Here is a 10,996-nt window from a genome sequence, read left to right as displayed (position 1 = left end):
AAAGATAAATGGCTTATCATCAAGATAAAATGACAAAATTGTAATCTTTTTCGATCCATATAGATATAAAAACTCATTTCTTAATCTTAATCCGCAACGTTCAAGCTTGAAAATCACTGTTTTCGAATTGTTTTCTCTCTGATCAATTACCATAATTCTTTTCTTGCTTTTGTTTTTCTTTTGCCAATTTTCTTTATTTTAATAACTTGTATTTACACCATTTTCCCCTTTAATAGTCGGTAATAGTATTTCCTATCTTTAAGGAGTTGAGATCTTTATTACAAACCCGTAGTTAAACTCAATAATACTCCATGCAATTCATAATAAAGAGCCTAAGATAGATCATCATTGAAGTAAACAAATTTCTAAATATTTACTCCTTCTATCCTAATTTGTTTTAAACTTTTCGTTTTTCGAGAGTCAAACTTCTTAGTTTTGACGGTGTGTTTGAATATAGAATCTTTAAATATTTCGAATTAAAATTTACATATTTGGAAACTATGTAAAAAGTACTATTAAGTCACCATAATTAATACGGAGTAATTTAAAATATTTAAAAGACATATGAAAAAATTACATCCAAAACCAACTCATTTGACTCTCGAAAAGCGAAAAATATCAAATAATCTGAGTCGCAGGGAGTATATCTTTTTCCATCTCTACATTTTACAATTACTATTAATGACAACATTAGTGGCAAATGTTTTTGAAAGATGTCTTATACAATTTCGGGAATAAAAGTAAAGTCAAAGGATTTGCTGCTGAAGGTATCCTCCCTTTGTCTTGAAAGCTTGTCTTTTACCTGCCTAGTGCTGTTTTGTGTGAGTGAGAGAGTAAAGGAGAAAATTTTGAACTTTGAAGAAAGCAAGAAAAAGAAAGAGTGTGTTTTGTTCTTGTTCTTTGGAAACTCCATAGAGAAAATGGTGAAGAGAGGTAAAGCAAGAAAATATCAAGAACCAGAAATTACAAGCTCAGCTCAAGTACAGCAAGAAACAATAAGGGGAGGAGTTATGAGGATGAAACAAGAACCCAGATTAGAGGCTCCTTCAGTAAGAATCTTCAGCTCTACATTTTTGTGATCATATCCTGTTTTTTTGTTTGTTTTTGTTTTTGTTTTTTTTTGGTTCAAAGAAGAACAAAAAACAAAGGGCTATAATCTCTAAAACTCTAATGACATAAAGATTGTCTCTTTTTTACTTCACTAGCTTGTTTTCTTTCTTCTCATTTTCTTAACACTCATGTTGTTGTTTTTTGCTGTGTTAAGGTTGTGTTGCATGTTACATTAACTAAGATGTGTTAACCTATTTTAGAGGTGCAAAAGTTCAAAAGGATTTAGCTGATTTTTTTGCTAGTGGTTGGTTGGACATTTGGTTGGCATGGTTGGTGAAAAGGTCTTTTTTTTTTGTTTTTGGAAATGGTCAAGAATAAAAGTGTGGCTTTCATTTTGATTAGAGATCCATTCTGCAGATAGTGTTTTTAGTTTTAATATGTGATTTCGCCTTCGTCTTTGGAGGGTCAATAAATGGAAAAATTTAGTGTTTGCGTCATCTTCGTTTAGCAAAGTGACACCCGATTTAAGTTTCCAAAGTCTTGCTTCTAACTTAAGAAGATTATTATATTCAGTAGTAAGAGTCCTTTCAAGATTTTGAAGAAAAAAGCGAACTCTCAATACCAGTGAGACGTCGAAGTAGAGTTCTTTTTTGGTGAAAAATATTCCCAAAGGAAGATTTATTCCAATGGGTTACTTCGTTATAAAATTGTCTACTGCATCTATCAAATTTTGTTTAGACTCCCAGGACTCATGAACAATATTTTCAAAATCTGGATGAGAAGTACATATAGTCTTAAACCGAAAAACTTCAGTTCTCGGCAGGAGGGATGGAGCAGTGGATAAGGGAAGGCGAGGGGGGGGGGGGCGAGGGGGCGGGGGGGGGGCGATGGTCGGGGTGAGTGCGTCGAAGATGGCAAACATTGCTTTCAGGAAATAAATCAATCCATTTATAATTCGCTAGAAGTCTATCCAGATGTTCAAGTATATTGTTATCACGTTTTATTCTATAAGTCCAGGTAAATCGTGTACCTCTATATACAAGGTCAAGTTCATTGGCACGATCTGTTTGTTCCGACTATTAGGTGATGTGAATAAATTATAAATATATATGTTTGTGCTTTTGGAGAAATATTGCTTGCTATTAATCAAGACAATATTCTAGCACTTGGATTACATATGTACAATGGCTTCGTCGGTTCATGTCAAGTTTTACCTACTATGAAGCTGCTTATTTGGTTTTCCTATTAGCTCCTACTTAGACAAATAGACTTGCATCAACTAACTGCCTAATCCTTTGTGTTTTGACAGGGTTTTGCGCCTTCACCATCCCGTCCTCAAACTCGCACTTATTTGAAGGCAATCATGGATAATCGTAAGTTTAGGACTGCTACGCTAAGGTCTCCAGTTCGAAATGTTAAGGTACTCTATTGAAACTTTACAAATTATTTTTGGATAAGTAAAGAGTGAACTTTTATTATTAATAGTATTGAGAGTGCGTTAATATGTACAGCCAAAAATATATGGCTGAACACTCTCAAACTAAGAGATGTTGTGAAGTCTACACAAGTGTATACTGTACGAGGAAAGAATAGGAAGAGAATTTTTCTTAGAGAATGCTCCAACTTGTATTAGGCTACTTAACCACTTGAGATGATTACAATCATCAATTACATCTCTATTTATACTACTCAAAAATTAATTCACCAAAGTCTTGATAATAACTAGATACATGTATCAATTCACTAGATACATGTATCACAAACTCCTAAAAGATTTCTTGAAAAAACTAAGAGATAATATTGAAAAACTAAATGATATTCTTGAAAGGCTTAAGTAACTAAAACGCCCCCGAACTTGGCACGAATGGTGCATATTTACTTTCGTCCCCACAACTATACGCAATGTGAAGACACCCTAGACTTGGCAAAATGGGTTTTAATTAATAACTTCCACATGGCATAGTGAGTGTAGTCACACGCCAAGAGGCGCGTGACAAGTGCCACTAATCATTTATAAATTAAAGTGGTTCAATTTTGACATTTCCCTTTACATGGTATCCTTCAATTGATATACTAAACACGACTCTTTTCTTATTTAACCCCTCCCCCATTAAAATACACCATAACTTGTTAAAATTTCAAGCTTTTTGTTCTCCTTGCTTTTCTAATTGTTAAATTTTCTATTCTCAGATGCTTGATTTTGATGTGGTTTCCTAAGATTTTTGCTGTCGGGATCGGTATATTCATTCGGTAATTGAAAATAGCAAAATCAACCGAACTTTCAAACTTCGAGGAATTTTATATGTTTCGTGTAATCGGTAAATTAAACTTCGACATATGTGCACGATTCGATAGAATACCATTTGAAGTCGAAGCCGTATTACATAAGAAAAGAAGGTGTCAAACAAGAAATACATTAGGTTCGTAAGCTTCTATATACACACAATTTCATTAGGATAGAGGCAAGTACATTAAGGTCGTTTCTTTAGCAATGCCATAAAAACAAAGATCCGAAATACAACTATTGTGTGGTGAAAGCACGTTTCATTGTATTGGTTCCACTCATTACATTTGTTCTGTATGACATATCAACCAACAAGTAGATTCATTTCTCCTCCACCCACAAAGCTAATCTAATAAATAATTAACTTTCATCTTTTTCGGAGCCCAAATATAGCATTCGAGATATCGGTGTCCGCATTTTCATATTTTCTTTTGCAAATTTCATCGATATCGTTGATGCTTTCCTTCCATAACGGAATATACAAGTACTAGATTTTTCGATTCCAGCTATTAAATTTAAAGTGAACCATAAAACGTAAAATTATGCGTATGCGTTCGTGCGACCGAGTCACTTTCTTGACGTGGTAGGATTAAAAGTTATATCCCAAAGAAATTAACAAATCAAGAAGCAAAAAGAAATGAATGCATCCTCGTATATATACTTCAAAACCCGAACAATAAATCTGTTCGATTAAGCGAATAGTAGAAGTATCTCACGTTCATCCTCTCCCCAACGGGTTCGTCCTCGTGGTGTTTAACAATTAACATTTGCATCATCTATACAATGCAACCCATAATTAGTTTGGAATGACAAAACCATATATAAATGTAGTAAGATTGTAGGATATATAAGCAAGTTTTTGCCTTTTTCGGCATAAAGTTTGATAATACGTTAACAAATTTAAAAGTTAAAAAATGCAACAATTTTAAGGGGCAAACTTGTCTCGGCACTAAATAATTGAAGCAACAATTAAAAACATGTCAAAGTTGCAACAATTGGCGGTACTAAATATAACTCGGGGGAGTGCATATATTCTGAATAATTTATTTGTTGAAAATATTAAACCTAAGCTATCAAAAAAAATCTAATTTGTTGCTTACCCAAGATAATATTCTCCGTGGCTACTACTAGTACGTTTTGACTAATTAAGTTATATCAAATGATCGAGTGGTCAAAACATTGAAGACCCGTCAAATGTATTGAGGAAACCATGTTTTTATGATTTTTCTTGGTGAGTGAGTACTAATTAGGTTGGAAGTGAAGTTGTACTTAGATGATTAATAATGGTTGTAGTACTAATTAGGTTGAAGCCATAGCAAGTTCTATTTAGCCAACGATTCACAATGTAATCTAATTTTGGTTAGCATATTGAATACATTATTTTATGATGACTTTCTTTACATAAATACGTTATATATTATATTAGTAATGGTTAGCCTATTGAAAATAGACTAGAACCCTAAAATTTCAATTTTAAACTCAATGAACCTTGTATTGTTAGGGCGAGGTTGAAATGGAGCATGATATTTTCCGTAAATATCAATTTGAATATTTTCACTATTGGGTCCCATCGGGTTATTTAGTTCTAATTTATTAGTTCGCATGAATATATTACACGTGGATGGCCAATAATCATTTTTAACCTTCAAGACCGGGAATCCGTTCATTTCAAGAATTATTTACTACCCCAATACAAAGCAACCATCGGGATTAATTAAAATTGGCCATCTTTACTCCTACAGCGAAAATAAGACACTTATTATTATTAATAAAAGTAAAAATAAATTAAAACTATAGTATTATTTTGACATATTACAACATATTTGACTTAATTAACTCTTCTTGAAATAATAAAGAACTCCTAGAAAACATAAAATAGGCCACAGTATCCGTGAAGGCATTAATTCCAAACTCCCTTAATGCATTTGCTTGACAACTATATTTTATGCGTTCTCGAAGATTTGTTCAAAACTTTTCTCTAGGAAGTGCTTTGGTGAAGATGTCGCAAGTTGTTCTCACGTCCGGCAATTAAAACGTACCCCACCTTTTGTGCTTTTTGGATAAAATGGTACTTGATGGAAATATGATTTCGATCTTTCATGGTTGACCGGATTCTAGGCAATGGCAATCGTCGATTTGTTATCGCAATACAAAACGAACTCCCTTACTTTTTTGTTTTTCACCAATATCTTCAATTATTTTAAATGAAGAGACAACTAATAGTCGTGGTCTTGGGATACGTCGAGACATATTACGTTACTCATACCACGAATTAGCAACACACTTTGCTTTTTGACAACCAAGAACAAATGCTTGAACCAAATAAGCCTAATACGTTACTCGTGAATACGTCATCTATGCTAGTACTCACTAGAAAAATTAAAACGTATTATTTTAAGTGAATGGTTTCCATAAAATTTGTACATCATCCCATAATTAATCTGTTCCTTGCATGAGCAACATATATGTAGTAAATGCACTTGGCTTTCATCACTATTTCAAAAGGCTAAGGCAATGATAAGTGAATGTTAGGTTAAATCTAAACATATATCTAAACGTGCTTGTACAAGTAGAGATATAGCATAGAGCTCCAAAAAAGAATAGGGTTGGTAAAGTGAGCTTAAGATTAGCTAATTTACTTTGATAATGGGATTTTTTTTTTAATTTTTTTTTACACTATTAATGGTATTATTACAAAAACAAAGATAAATGGCCATTTCAACAATGATAAAATTTCTCCTTTCGTGTAACCTTTTTGTTCAAGAGTGTATAAAAACTCATTTCTTAATCTTAATCCGCAACGTTCAAGCTTGAAAATCACTGTTTTCGAATTGTTTTCTCTCTGATCAATTACCATAATTCTTTTTGCCAATTTTCTTGATTTTAATACCTTGTATTTCAACCATTTAAATCTCTTGAATGTAGCAAAGTATTTCCTATCTTTCAAGAAATAAACCCAAGTCATTCTTGAAAAATCCATGCAATTCAAAATTAGAAAGCCTAAGATAGATCTTCATTGAAGTCCACAAATTCCGTATGGATTAGTTCCCTTCTATCCTAATTTGTTTAAACTTTTCGTTTTTGGAAAAACTTCTTCTTTGACGGTGTGTTCCCATAATAGAACTTTAAATATTTCGAATTAAAATTTACATATTTGGAAACTATGTAAATGTCTTTAAGTCACCATAATTAATACGGATGAAATTTAAAATATTTAAAAAACATATGAAAAAAAGCCATGAATCAACTCATTCATTTTTGAATGCGAAAAATATCAAATAATCTGAGTCGGAGGGGAGTATATCTTTTTATCATCTTTACATTTTACAATTACTATTAATGTTACAACATTAGTGGCAAATGTTATTTGAAAGAGAGAATATACATTTTTGAGGGAATAAAAGTACAGTCAAGGATTTTCTTCCAAGTCGTATCCTCCTTTGTCTTGAAATTTGTCTTTTACCTGCACTCCCTGTTTTGTGTGAGTGAGAGATAGGAGAAAATTTTGAACTTTGAAGAAAGCAAGAAAAAGAAAGAGTGTGTTTTGTTCTTGTTCTTTGAAACTCCATAGAGAAAATGGTGAGAGGTAAAGCAAGAAAATATCAAGAACCAGAAATTACAAGCTTGGTACAAGCACTGCAAGAAACAACAAGGGGAGGATTATGAGGATGAAAGCAAGAACCCAGAGTAGAGTCTCCTCCAGTAAGAATCTTCAGCTCTACATTTTTGTGATCATATCCTTTGTTTTTTTTGTTTTTTGTGGTTCAAAGAAGAACAAAAAACAACGGGCTATAATCTTTAAAACTCTAATGCATAAAGATTTGTCTCTTTTTCACTTTTACAAAAAAAGCTTGTTTTCTCACCTTTTTCATTTTCTTAACACTCATGTTGTTGTTTTTTGCCGTGTTAAGGTTGTTTTTGTTATTCATTAACTAAGATGTGTTAACCTCTGTGCAAAAGTTCAAAAGGATTTAGGTGATTTTTTGCTAGTGGTTGGTTGGACATATGGTTGGCATGGTTGGTGAAAGTTTTTTTTTTTTTTTTTTTTTTGGTGAAAAGATTTTGGAAACGGTCAAGAATAAAATGTGAGTTTCATTTTGATTAGAGATCCATTCTCCAGATTGTGTTTTTAGATTTAATGTGTGATTTCGCCTTCGTCTTTGGAGGGTCAATAAATGGAAAAATTTAGTGTTTGCATCATCTTCGTTTGTCAAAGTGACACCCGATTTAAGTTTCCAAAGTTTTGCTTCTAACTTTAGGAAGATTATAATATTCAGTAGTAAGAGTCCTTTCAAGATTTTGAAGTAAAAAAGCGAACTCTGAATACCATTGCTTTCAGGAAATAAATCAATCCATTTATAATTTCGCTAAAAGGCTATCCAGATGTTCAAGTATATTGTTACCACGTTTTCTTTTATTAGTCCAAGTAAAGCGTGTACCTCTATATACAAGGTCAAGTTCATTGGCACGATCTGTTTGTTCCTACTATTAGGTGATGTGAAATAAAATACAAATATATATGTTTGTGCTTTTGGAGATATATTGCTTGCTATTCATCAGACAATATTCCAGCACTTGGATTACATGACATGTAGAATGGCTTCGTCGGTTCATGTCAAGTTTGCCTACTTTGAAGCTGCTTATTTTGTTTTCCTATTAGCCCCTACTTAGACAAATAAACTTGCATCAACTAAGTGCCTAATCCTTTTTGTTTTGACAGGGTTTGGCTACTTCACCATCCCGTCCTCAAACTTGCACTTATTTGATTACAATCATGGATAATTCTATTTAGGACTGCTCAAAAACCAATTCAAAGGTCTCCAGTTCGAAATGTTAAGGTACTCTATTGAAACTTACAAATTATTTTTGGATAAGTAAAGAGATGAACTTTTATTATTAATAGTACCAAGAGTGCGTTAATATGTACAGCCAAAAATTTACTGAACACTCTTAAACTAAGAGAGTCTGTGAAATCTACACAAGTGTATACACCACTTCCCAGTCAAACATGTTTCGTCGGATATTTTTACACAAGATAGAGAAATATAGTTGTGAGTGGGAGCATATAACTTTGGATGTGTATTTATACTCTTGGACATTTTTTACAGAAGATAGAGAATTATAGTTGTGATTTGGAGCATCTAACTTTGGATGAGTGGGAGCATATACCTGTAGAGTGTAGAATGATGCTAGTGATGAGTATTTATCTTTAATATTTATACTGCTGGACATTTCTTCTGCAGTCCCCTTTCTAATAATGTTAAAATGGCTTATGATGTATCCTTTTCTTTTATTAATGAAATCAATCTAAACATCACGTCTTATTCTACAGGCGTCGCACCCTTCCAGTACTTGTAGTGAGTTTCCTGCTCATCTTATCACTGGAACCTTTCGTACAACAAAAGAAAAGGTTCATGACTCCGTGCATCAATCTATCCTAACAAAGCATGGTCCCTTGGTGTTGGAATTCAGAAACAGGGGCAACACACTCAAACAGCTCCTTCTTACCCTGAAGTTGTAGTTGAGAACAATGCAACAGTAAGCAAGGCTGTTGCTGTGTCCAATGGTAATGCCAGAGAACCAGAAACCAGAAGTGGCCAGAGTGTTGCGCGTCCAACAAAATCCATGAGTCTCAACCTCACAAGGATAGCTGCACTTGTGAATGACTATTCATCTGATGATGAGATTGAATCAAGACCCGATGACCTGTCAGTCATGGTTAATGGGTATAAAGTTAAAACGGAAACAGCACCTGTCCTGGAGAAGATCTTCCATAAGTACGGAGATATTGCGAGGAATACTCTGTCACTTCAGTGAAGTTTTCTTCATCAGTCCTGGAATTGGTTTGCGACATCTATAACAAATTGGAGGCCACAAATTTGCAAAACATAAGCTCCACAGAACTCCAATCTATGCTTGCCGAAGTTCGAGATCTTGAGTCTGTCAAAGTAGATGTCGGGTGGCTCCATCTAAGGTTGAATGATATCTCTCAAGCCAAGCAACTTCTCCAGGACAGTAGCAAACTGAAGGAGGCAAAAACCAGGAACCTTGTAGTTATGGAGATGAACAAGAAGGGACCGGAAGAATTGGAGGATCAGTTGGCCACTTGCACTGCAACATGTCGTGCTTTGCAAGAAAGAATCCGCCAAAAAAAGGATGAGTTTGGCATTGCCCGTTCTGAGAACGAAAAGATCATGCAGGACTTCACAAATTCGAAGGCTAAGGTGGAAGGTTTCCTCAAGAAGTCCTTGGTCCATGACCTTCTTTGAGCAGCCTGGTGTTTTTGTGGTCCATGACCTTCTTTGAGCAGCCTGTGTTTTTGTGGTTATTTTATCTTAGTTTTTAGTTCCACAAGTAGTATAGTAAGCAGATTCGATAGGAAGTTATTGTATCAGAAAAGGGCGGACTAGAAGTTCATCATATATAGTAATGATTTTTGCCATTATTTTTCCATTGATATTTACTTTCATTTTCAATTAATTATACATAAGATTACTTGATTGAACTAATTTAATAGAATAATAATAATTGAACATCAATCGAGTGACTTAATGAAGAATTAAATGTAAGTGATTGCTTGAACAACTTCTTGTTGTTTATTATGAACAATCAGTGTCTGTTTAAACAACCACTGGTTGCTTAGTATAATTTACGAAAAGTTGGATTCTTATGTAAACAACAAGTGATTATCCTAGCAACTTGTTGTTTATCGTAAACAACCAGTATTTATTTAAATAATCAATGATTGTTTAATACTTATAAGTTACAAAGAGTGTAATCCTTATGTAAACAATTGGTGGTTGCTTGAGTAATTTCTTGTTGTTTATTATAAACAACAAGGTTTTGTTTAAGCAACCCCATATTTTTTAAATAACTTGCGGTTGTGCAATCACAATTTTCAAGTCTAAATAATCACAACTATCATGTCTAAACACCTACAAGTTTTAAAAAAAATACAAAACTAAAAAGAAGTAATTTTTTTCTAATTTAAGTAGATGCATATGGACATGGATTAGTCTGTTTTCTTTGTAAAGTAATCTTAGGATTAGAACCTAAACTTGCAATGGTTACATGTGTAACTAGACATAGTTTTTTTAATCAACTCGTGGTTGATTTGTACACAAAATCTAAATTTGCACATGTTGCATACTTACACAATCACATTTTTTAAAAAACAATTTGAGGTTGCTTATACACAAATCTGAACTAGCAAAAGTGGCATGTATGAATAATCACAAATTGTTTAAACAACCCATGGTTGTTTATATACAAAGCCTAAATTTGCACAAGTTGCACCCATAAACAACTACATATTCTCTTAAAATAATTTGAGGTTGTTTACACACATTCATGAATTTGCAAAAGTTTCATGTGTAAATAACCACATATTTTAACAATTCATAATTAATTATTTATACATTTACCTGAACTTACAAAGATTTCAAGTGTAAACAACAACAAGATTTTTAAGAAACATGCGGCTATTTACATATAAAATTCTTGTCAGTTCAAGTTTCATGTATAAATAGCCTTGAATTTTAAAAACTATGCATGTACTATCTAGAACAACATAAACAACCATAATTTCTTAAAAAAATCATGATTGTTATGTTATGCATTGAACTTGAACTGATTCATATTCTATGTGTAAACAACAACTGG

This window comes from Lycium ferocissimum, chromosome 5, assembly GCF_029784015.1.
Source record: "Lycium ferocissimum isolate CSIRO_LF1 chromosome 5, AGI_CSIRO_Lferr_CH_V1, whole genome shotgun sequence".
NCBI lineage: Eukaryota > Viridiplantae > Streptophyta > Magnoliopsida > Solanales > Solanaceae > Lycium > Lycium ferocissimum.
Note: the sequence above shows the minus strand (reverse complement) of the source record.